This window comes from Mesoplodon mirus (genome assembly GCF_964341445.2).
Source record: "Mesoplodon mirus genome assembly, contig: HAP1_SCAFFOLD_460, whole genome shotgun sequence".
NCBI lineage: Eukaryota > Metazoa > Chordata > Mammalia > Artiodactyla > Ziphiidae > Mesoplodon > Mesoplodon mirus.
In genome coordinates, this window is record NW_028295519.1 from 455266 (window position 1) to 466598 (window position 11333).

Genomic DNA, 11333 nt, shown 5'->3' on the forward strand with positions numbered 1-11333 from the left:
GGTGACAGTGCCCATGGTGCTATTACCCATGGTGACAGTTCTCATAGTGAAACAGCCCATGGTGACACTGACATGGTGGCAGTGCAAAATGGTGACAGTGACCATGGTGATATTGCTCATGGTGACATTGCTTACGGTGATAGTGTGGTGAAACTGCACACAGGGACATTGCTCATGGTGACAGTGTTCACAGCGTTAGTTCCTATGGTGAATGTGGCCATGGGGACAGTGCCCATAGTCACAATTCTCATGGTGTAGTGCTCACGGTGACAGTGCCCATGGTGACAATACACAGGGTGACAGTATTCATGGTGACATTGCTCATGGTGAGAGTGCCCATGCTGAGAGTGCCCATGTTCACAACTGTCACGGTGATAGTTCCCATGGTGACAATACCCAGGGTAACAGAGCTGATGGTAAAAGTGTTCACGGTGACAGTGCCCATGGTGACAGTAACTAAGGTGACAATTCCCATGGTGAGACTGCTCATAGACAGTGCCCATGGTGACAATACCCAGCGTGTCCTGTCCATGGTGACAGTGATCATGGTGACACTTCTCATGAGGACAGTGCCATAAGTGACAGTGCTCTTTGTGGCAGTGCTCATGGTGACCGTGCTCATGGTGACAGTGCCCATGGTGACAGTGCCTATGGTGATAGATATCATGGTGGCCATGCCCAGGGTGACATTGCCCACGCTGACAAAGCCCATGGTGATACTTCCCATTGTGACAGTGCCCACGGTGGCAGAGCCCATGGTGACAGTGCCCAAGATCACAGTGCCCATGGTGAGAGTGCTAACGATGACTGTGCTGATGGTGACAGCGCCGATGGTGATAGTGCCAATAGTGAGAGTGCTCACGGTGACACTGCCCATGGAGACACTGTCCATGGTGATAGTGCTCATCATGACAACCCCTCGGAGGCAGTGCCAATGGTGAGAGTCCCCATGGTGACAGTTCTCACGGTGAAAGTGATCCTGTTGAAATTGCTCATGGTGACAGTGCTCATGGTGACAGTGCTCAAGGTGATAGTCTCCAAGTTGACAGTGCCCATGGTGACTGTTCTCACGGTGACAGTGCCTATGTTGATTATGCTCTTAGTGACAGTGCTGGTGGTGACCGTGCCCATGGTGACAGTGACCACGGTGAGTGTTCTCACTGTGATAGTGCCAATGGTGACAGTGTTCATGATGACAGTCCGCATTAAGGCTGTGCCCGTGGTGACAGTGCTCATGGTGATAGTTCTCACGGTGATAGTTCTCACGTTGACAGTGCCAAAGGTGACAATACCCAGGTGATCGTAATCATGGTGAAAGTGCCCATGGTGGCAGTTCTCATACTGACAGTTCTTGTGACAGTGCTCATGGTGGCAGTGCCCGTGGTGACAGTGCTCTTGGTGACAGTGCTCATGGTGGCAGTGCCCATGGTGAGACTACCGATGGTGACACTGCCCATGGTGACAGTGCACATGGTCATGGTGCATCTGGTGGCAGTGCAAAATAGTGAGAGTGCCCATGGTGATATTGCTCATGGTGATAGTGCCCATGGTGAGAGTGCCCATGGTTCCAGTGCTCATGGTGACAGTGCCCATTGTGACAGTGCCCCTGGTGACAGTGCACACCGTGAGAGTGCCCATGGTGTCTGTGCCCATGGTGACAGTTCTTATCATGAGAGTGTTCACGGTAGCAGTGTTCATGGTAATAGTGCTCACGGAGGCATTGCCCACAATGAGAGTGCCCATGGTGAGAATACTGACTGTGACAGTGCCCATGATGACTCTTCTCTCTGTGACAGTGCCCTTGGGGACAGTTAGCACGGTGACATTTCTCACAGTGATAGCGCACATTGTTTCAGTGCTAATAGTGAAAAGACCCACGGCGCCAGTGCGCATCATGGTATTGCTCACGGTGATAGTTCTCACGGTGACAGTGCCCATGGTGATATTACCCATGGTGACAGTACTCAGTGATCAAGTGCTCATGGTGACAGTGCCTAAGGTGATAGTGCACATGGTGGCAGTGCAAAATGGTGACAGTGCCCATAGGGACATTGCTTAATGTGATAGTCCTTGTGGTGACATTGTGCAGGGTGACATTGCCCACCACGACAGTGCTCTTGTTGACAGTGCTCATGGTGATAGTGCCAATGTTGGAAGTGCCCATCGTGAAAGTGCCCATGGTGACAGTTCTTATGATGAGAGTGGTCAGAGTGGCAGTGCTCATGGTGAAAGTGCCCATGGTGACAGAGCCCACGGTGACAGTGTCCATAGTTATAGTGTCCATGGTGACAGTACTAACAGTTAAATTGTCAATGGGTACACTGCCCATGGTGAAAGTGCCCATGGTCACAACACTCACAGTGATAGTGCTCACGGTGAGAGTGGCCATGGTGTCAGTGACCACAGTGACAGTTCTAATGGTGATACTGCCCATGATGACAGTGTTCATGGTGACAGTCCACATTGTGCCAGTGCCCAAGGTGACAGTGCTCATGGTGACAGTGCCCAAAGTCACAATACCCATGGTGACAGTGCCCAGGCTGACAGTTCTCAAGGTGATAGTGCCCATGGTGACAGTGCACATGGTGATACAGAGAATGGGGACAGTGCTTACGTTGACAGTGGTCATGGTTGCAGTACCCATGCTGATAGTGCTGAAACTGACAGTGCCCTTGGTGATAGTGCCCATGGTGAGTGTGCTCGTGTTAATAGTGCCCATGGTGGCAGTTCCCATTGTGAAAGTGCTCATGATGACCGTGCCCATGTTGGTAGTTCCCATGGTGACAGTGCTCATGGTGATAGTGACCATGTTAACAGTGCACATGGTGGCTGTGCCCTTGGTGACACTGCCCATGATGACAGTACTCATGGTGACAGTGCTCACGGTGATAGTGCCAATGGTGACAGTGCACATGGTTGTAGTGCACATGATGGCAGTGAAAAATCGTGACAGTTCCCATGCTGACAGTTCTCATTGTGACAGTGCACATGGTCACAACCGATGCTGACACTGCCCATGGTAGCTGTACACGTGGTGACAATGCTCACAGTGATAGTGTCCATGGTGACAGTGCCCATGGTGACACTGCCCATGATGACAATGCCCATGGTGAAAGTTCCCACGGCGCCATTGCCTATGGTGACAGTGCTCATGGTAACAGTGCCCATGGTGACAGTGACCATGGTGAGAGTGCTCACACTGAGAGTGCCAATGGTGACAGGGCTCATTGTGCCTGTCCGCATTGTGCCAGTACCCATGGCGACAGTGGTCATGGTGACACTGACCACAGTGAGAGTGCTCACTGTGATAGAGCTCACGGTAATAGTGCTCATGGTGTCAGTGCAAATGGTGACAATACCCATGGTGACAGTACTCATGTTGAAAATACCCATGGTGGCAGTTCTCATAGCGACAGTTCTCATGGTGACAGTGCTCATAATAGCAGTGCCCAAGGAGGCAGTCGTCGTGGTGACAGTGCTAATGATGACAGTGCTCTTTGTGGCAGTTCCCATGGGGACAGTACCGATGGTGACACTGCACATTTTTAGATTGCCCATGGTAACTATGCTCACGGTGATAGTGCACATCGTGACAGTGCCCATGGTGGTAGTTCAACTGGTGACAGCGCTAAATAGTGACAGTGCACATGCTCACAGAGCTCACAGTGATAGTGCCCATGGTGACAGTGCCCACGGTGATAATGGGCATTATTACAGTGTTCATCGTGACAGAGCCCAAGGTGGCAGTGGCCATGGTGACAGTGCCCACAATGACAGTGCCCATGGTAACAGTACCGACACTGGCAGTGCCCATGGTGACACTTCTCACAGTGAATGTGCACATGGCGACAGTTACCATGATGAGATTTCTCACGGTGATAGTGCCCGTTGTGACAGGACTCACAGTGACCATGCCCATGGTGCCAGTGCCCATAGAGACATTGCGCATGGTCATATTTCTCATGGTGAAAGTGCCTATTGTGACACTGCACCTAGTGGCAGTGCAAAATGGTGACAGTGCCCATGGTGACATTGCTCATAGTGACTTTGCTTACAGTGATAATCCTTACGGTGACAATGCGCATGGTGACACTGCACACAGTTGCAGTGTTCATGGTGACAGTGTTCACGGTGATACTTTCCATGGTGATAGTGCCCATGGTGACATTGCACATGGTGGCAGTGAAAAATGTTGAGAGTGCCCCTGTTGACAGTTCTCATGGTGACAGTGCACATGGTGACAACCCATGCAGACATTACTCATGGCGAGAGTACTCACGGTGACAGTTCTCATGTTTGCAGTATCCATGGTGACTGTGCTCACAGTGATAGTGCCCATGGTGAGAGAGCCCATTGTGACACTGCCCATGATGAAAGGGCCCATGGTGAGATTGTCCATGGTAACAGTGCCCATAGTCACAATTCTCATGGTGTAGTGCTCACAGTGACATTGCCCATCGTGTCATGCCCATAGTGACAGTGCTCATGTTGGCAGTGCCATAAATAACAGTGTTCATTGTGGCAGTGCTCATGGTGTCCGTGCTCATGGTGACAGTGCCCATGTTTACAGTGTTTATGGTGATAGATGTCACGGTGTCATTGCCCACAGGACAGTGCCAAGGCTGACAAAGCCCATGGTGATACTTCCCATTGTGACAGTGCCCATGGTGACAGTGCCCATGATGACTTTTCTCTCTGTGACAGTGCCCTTGGGGACAGTTAGCACTGTGAGATTTCTCACAGTGATACTGCACATTGTTTCAGTGCTAATAGTGAAAAGACCCACGGCGCCAGTGCCCATCAAGGCATTGCTCACGGTGATATTTCTCACGGTGACAGTGCCCATGGTGATATCACCCATGGTGACAGTACTCAGTGATCAAGTGCTCATGGTGACAGTGCCTAAGGTGATAGTGCACATGGTGGCAGTGCAAAATGGTGACAGTGCCCATGGTGACATTGCTCATAGTGACTTTGCTTACAGTGATAGTCCTTATGGTGACAGTGTGCATGGTGACACTGCACACAGTTGCAGTGTTCATGGTGACAGTGTTCACGGTGATACTTTCCATGGTGATAGTGCCCATGGTGACATTGCACCTGGTGGCAGTGAAAAATGGTGACAGTGCCCTTGCTGACAGTTCTCATGGTGACAGTGCACATGGTCACAACCCATGCAGCCAGTACTCATGGAGACAGTACTCACGGTGACATTTCCCATGTTGGCAGTATCCATGGTGAACAGTGCTCACAGTGAGCGTGCCCATGGTGACACTGCCCATGATGACAGGGCCCATGGTGCCATTGCTTTTGGTGACGATGCTCATGGTAACAGTGCCCATGGTGACAGTGACCATGGTGAGAGTGCTCACACTGATGGTGCCCATGGTGACAGTGCTCATGGTGCCTATCTACATTGTGCCAGTACCCATGGCGACAGTGCTCATGGTGACAGTGACCACAGTGAGAGTGCCCATGGTGGCAGTGCCCATGGTGACACTGCCCATGGTGACAATACACAGCATGACAGTATTCATGGTGACATTGCTCATGGTGAAAGTGTCCACCGTGAGAGTTCCCATGTTCACAACTCTCATGGTGATAGTGCCCATGGTGACAATACCCAGGGTGACAGTGCTCATGGATAAAGTGCTCACAGTGACAGTGCCCATGGTGATAGTACCCATGGTGAGAGTCCGCACGTTGATAGTACCCATGGTGTCAGTTCCCATTGTGAAAGTGCTCATGATGACATTGCCCATGTTGGTAGTTCCCATGGTGACGGTTCTCACGGTGATAGTGACCATGGTAACTGTGCACATGGAGGCCATGTCCTTGGTGACAGTGCCAATGATGACAGGACGCATGGTGACAGTTCTCACGGTAATAGTGCCCATGGTGACAAGCAGAGGGTGGCAGTGAAAAATGGTGAAAGTGCCCATGTTGACAGTTCTCATGGTGACAGTGCACACGGTGACAACCCATGCAGACAGTACTCACGGTGACAGTTATCTTTGTTGCAGTACCCATGGTGACAGTGCTCACAGTGATATTGTCCATGGTTGCAGTGCCCTTGGTTAGAGTTCCCATAGTGACACTGCCCATGATGACAGTGCCCATGGTGACAGTGCCCACGGCACCATTGCCTATGGTGACAGTGCTCATGGTAACAGTGCCCATGGTCACAGTGACCACGGTGAGAGTGCTTACAGTGTTAGTGCCCATGGTGACAGGGTTCATGGTGCCAGTCCGCAATGTGCCCGTACCCATGGCAACAGTGCTCATGGTGACAGCGACCACAGTGAGAGTGCTCACGGTGATAGTGCTCAAGGTAATAGTGCTCATGATGACAGTGAAAATGGTGACATTACCCATGGTGACTACTGATGTTGAAAATCCCCATGGTGGCAGTACTCATAGCGACAGTTTTCATGGTGACAGTGCTCATAATAGCATTTCCCAAGGTGGCAGTGCTTGTGGTGACAGTGCTAATGGTGACAGTGCACTTGGTGGCAGTTCCCATGGGGACAGTACCGATGGTGACACTGTGCATTGTTACAGTCCCCATGGTAACCGTGCTCACAGTGATAGTGCACATTGTGACATTGCCCATGGTGGTAGTTCAACTGGTGACAGTGCTAAATAGTGACAGTGCACATGCTGACAGTGCTCATGGGGATAGTGCCCATGTTGACAGTGCACACGTTGATAATGGGCATTGTTACAGAGTTCATGGTGACAGACCCGAAGGTGGCAGTGTCCATGGTGACAGTGCCCACAATGAGAGTGCGCATGGTGACAGTGCCGACATTGACAGTGCCCATGGTGACACTTCTCACAGTGACAATGCCCATGATGCCAGTGCCCATAGAGTCATTCCGCACGGTCACATTTCACACAGTGAAAGTGCCTAGGGTGATATTAGCCATGGTGACACTGCACATGGTGGCAGGGCAAAATGGTGACATTGCCCATGGTGACATTGCTCATGGTGACTTTGCTTACGGTGATAGTCCTTACAGTGACAGTGCGCATGGTGACACTGCACACAGTGACAGTGTTCATGGGGACAGTGTTCACGGTGATAGTTCCCATGGTGAGATTGTCCATGGTAACAGTGCCCATAGTCACAATTCTCATGGTGTAGTGCTCACAGTGACAGTGCCCATGGTGTCATGCCCATGGTGACAGTGCTCATGGTGACAGTGCTCACGTTGGCAGTGCCATAAATAACAGTGCTCTTTGTGGCAGTGCTCATGGTGTCCGTGCTCATGGTGACAGTGCCCATGTTTACTGTGTTTATGGTGATAGATGTCACGGTGTCAGTGCCCACGGGGACAGTGCCAAGGCTGACCAAGCCCATGCTGATAATTCCCATTGTGACAGTGCCCACGGTGACTGTGCCCATGGTGACAGCGCCCAGTGTGACAAGGCTCATGGTGACAGTGCTCACGGTGACGGTGCCCATGGTGACAGTGCCGATGGTGAGAGTGCCAATAGTGACAGTGCTCATGGTGAAACTGCCCATGGAGACATCGCCCATGGTGATAGTGCTCATGGTGACAACCGCACGGTGACAGTGCCAATGTTGATAGTCTCCGTGGTGACAGGTCTTACATTGAATGTGACCATGGTGTCTGTGCTCATGGTGACAGTGCTCAAGGTTAGAGTCTCCATGTTGACAGTGCCGATGGTGACAATTCTCACGGTGACAGGGCCTATGGTGAAAATTCTCATAGTGACATTGTTCACGGTGACAGTGCCCATGGTGCTATTACCCATGGTGACAGTTCTCATAGTGAAACAGCCCATGGTGACACTGACATGGTGGCAGTGCAAAATGGTGACAGTGACCATGGTGATATTGCTCATGGTGACATTGCTTACGGTGATAGTGTGGTGAAACTGCACACAGGGACATTGCTCATGGTGACAGTGTTCACGGCGTTAGTTCCTATGGTGAATGTGGCCATGGGGACAGTGCCCATAGTCACAATTCTCATGGTGTAGTGCTCACGGTGACAGTGCCCATGGTGACAATACACAGGGTGACAGTATTCATGGTGACATTGCTCATGGTGAGAGTGCCCATGCTGAGAGTGCCCATGTTCACAACTGTCACGGTGATAGTTCCCATGGTGACAATACCCAGGGTAACAGAGCTGATGGTAAAAGTGTTCACGGTGACAGTGCCCATGGTGACAGTAACTAAGGTGACAATTCCCATGGTGAGACTGCTCATAGACAGTGCCCATGGTGACAATACCCAGCGTGTCCTGTCCATGGTGACAGTGATCATGGTGACACTTCTCATGAGGACAGTGCCATAAGTGACAGTGCTCTTTGTGGCAGTGCTCATGGTGACCGTGCTCATGGTGACAGTGCCCATGGTGACAGTGCCTATGGTGATAGATATCATGGTGGCCATGCCCAGGGTGACATTGCCCACGCTGACAAAGCCCATGGTGATACTTCCCATTGTGACAGTGCCCACGGTGGCAGAGCCCATGGTGACAGTGCCCAAGATCACAGTGCCCATGGTGAGAGTGCTAACGATGACTGTGCTGATGGTGACAGCGCCGATGGTGATAGTGCCAATAGTGAGAGTGCTCACGGTGACACTGCCCATGGAGACACTGCCCATGGTGATAGTGCTCATCATGACAACCCCTCGGAGGCAGTGCCAATGGTGAGAGTCCCCATGGTGACAGTTCTCACGGTGAAAGTGATCCTGTTGAAATTGCTCATGGTGACAGTGCTCATGGTGACAGTGCTCAAGGTGATAGTCTCCAAGTTGACAGTGCCCATGGTGACTGTTCTCACGGTGACAGTGCCTATGTTGATTATGCTCTTAGTGACAGTGCTGGCGGTGACCGTGCCCATGGTGACAGTGACCACGGTGAGTGTTCTCACTGTGATAGTGCCAATGGTGACAGTGTTCATGATGACAGTCCGCATTAAGGCTGTGCCCGTGGTGACAGTGCTCATGGTGATAGTTCTCACGGTGATAGTTCTCACGTTGACAGTGCCAAAGGTGACAATACCCAGGTGATCGTAATCATGGTGAAAGTGCCCATGGTGGCAGTTCTCATACTGACAGTTCTTGTGACAGTGCTCATGGTGGCAGTGCCCGTGGTGACAGTGCTCTTGGTGACAGTGCTCATGGTGGCAGTGCCCATGGTGAGACTACCGATGGTGACACTGCCCATGGTGACAGTGCACATGGTCATGGTGCATCTGGTGGCAGTGCAAAATAGTGAGAGTGCCCATGGTGATATTGCTCATGGTGATAGTGCCCATGGTGAGAGTGCCCATGGTTTCAGTGCTCATGGTGACAGTGCCCATTGTGACAGTGCCCCTGGTGACAGTGCACACCGTGAGAGTGCCCATGGTGTCTGTGCCCATGGTGACAGTTCTTATCATGAGAGTGTTCACGGTAGCAGTGTTCATGGTAATAGTGCTCACGGAGGCATTGCCCACAATGAGAGTGCCCATGGTGAGAATACTGACTGTGACAGTGCCCATGATGACTTTTCTCTCTGTGACAGTGCCCTTGGGGACAGTTAGCACGGTGACATTTCTCACAGTGATAGCGCACATTGTTTCAGTGCTAATAGTGAAAAGACCCACGGCGCCAGTGCGCATCATGGTATTGCTCACGGTGATAGTTCTCACGGTGACAGTGCCCATGGTGATATTACCCATGGTGACAGTACTCAGTGATCAAGTGCTCATGGTGACAGTGCCTAAGGTGATAGTGCACATGGTGGCAGTGCAAAATGGTGACAGTGCCCATAGGGACATTGCTTAATGTGATAGTCCTTGTGGTGACATTGTGCAGGGTGACATTGCCCACCACGACAGTGCTCTTGTTGACAGTGCTCATGGTGATAGTGCCAATGTTGGAAGTGCCCATCGTGAAAGTGCCCATGGTGACAGTTCTTATGATGAGAGTGGTCAGAGTGGCAGTGCTCATGGTGAAAGTGCCCATGGTGACAGAGCCCACGGTGACAGTGTCCATAGTTATAGTGTCCATGGTGACAGTACTAACAGTTAAATTGTCAATGGGTACACTGCCCATGGTGAAAGTGCCCATGGTCACAACACTCACAGTGATAGTGCTCACGGTGAGAGTGGCCATGGTGTCAGTGACCACAGTGACAGTTCTAATGGTGATACTGCCCATGATGACAGTGTTCATGGTGACAGTCCACATTGTGCCAGTGCCCAAGGTGACAGTGCTCATGGTGACAGTGCCCAAAGTCACAATACCCATGGTGACAGTGCCCAGGCTGACAGTTCTCAAGGTGATAGTGCCCATGGTGACAGTGCACATGGTGATACAGAGAATGGGGACAGTGCTTACGTTGACAGTGGTCATGGTTGCAGTACCCATGCTGATAGTGCTGAAACTGACAGTGCCCTTGGTGATAGTGCCCATGGTGAGTGTGCTCGTGTTAATAGTGCCCATGGTGGCAGTTCCCATTGTGAAAGTGCTCATGATGACCGTGCCCATGTTGGTAGTTCCCATGGTGACAGTGCTCATGGTGATAGTGACCATGTTAACAGTGCACATGGTGGCTGTGCCCTTGGTGACACTGCCCATGATGACAGTACTCATGGTGACAGTGCTCACGGTGATAGTGCCAATGGTGACAGTGCACATGGTTGTAGTGCACATGATGGCAGTGAAAAATCGTGACAGTTCCCATGCTGACAGTTCTCATTGTGACAGTGCACATGGTCACAACCGATGCTGACACTGCCCATGGTAGCTGTACACGTGGTGACAATGCTCACAGTGATAGTGTCCATGGTGACAGTGCCCATGGTGACACTGCCCATGATGACAATGCCCATGGTGAAAGTTCCCACGGCGCCATTGCCTATGGTGACAGTGCTCATGGTAACAGTGCCCATGGTGACAGTGACCATGGTGAGAGTGCTCACACTGAGAGTGCCAATGGTGACAGGGCTCATTGTGCCTGTCCGCATTGTGCCAGTACCCATGGCGACAGTGGTCATGGTGACACTGACCACAGTGAGAGTGCTCACTGTGATAGAGCTCACGGTAATAGTGCTCATGGTGTCAGTGCAAATGGTGACAATACCCATGGTGACAGTACTCATGTTGAAAATACCCATGGTGGCAGTTCTCATAGCGACAGTTCTCATGGTGACAGTGCTCATAATAGCAGTGCCCAAGGAGGCAGTCGTCGTGGTGACAGTGCTAATGATGACAGTGCTCTTTGTGGCAGTTCCCATGGGGACAGTACCGATGGTGACACTGCACATTTTTAGATTGCCCATGGTAACTATGCTCACGGTGATAG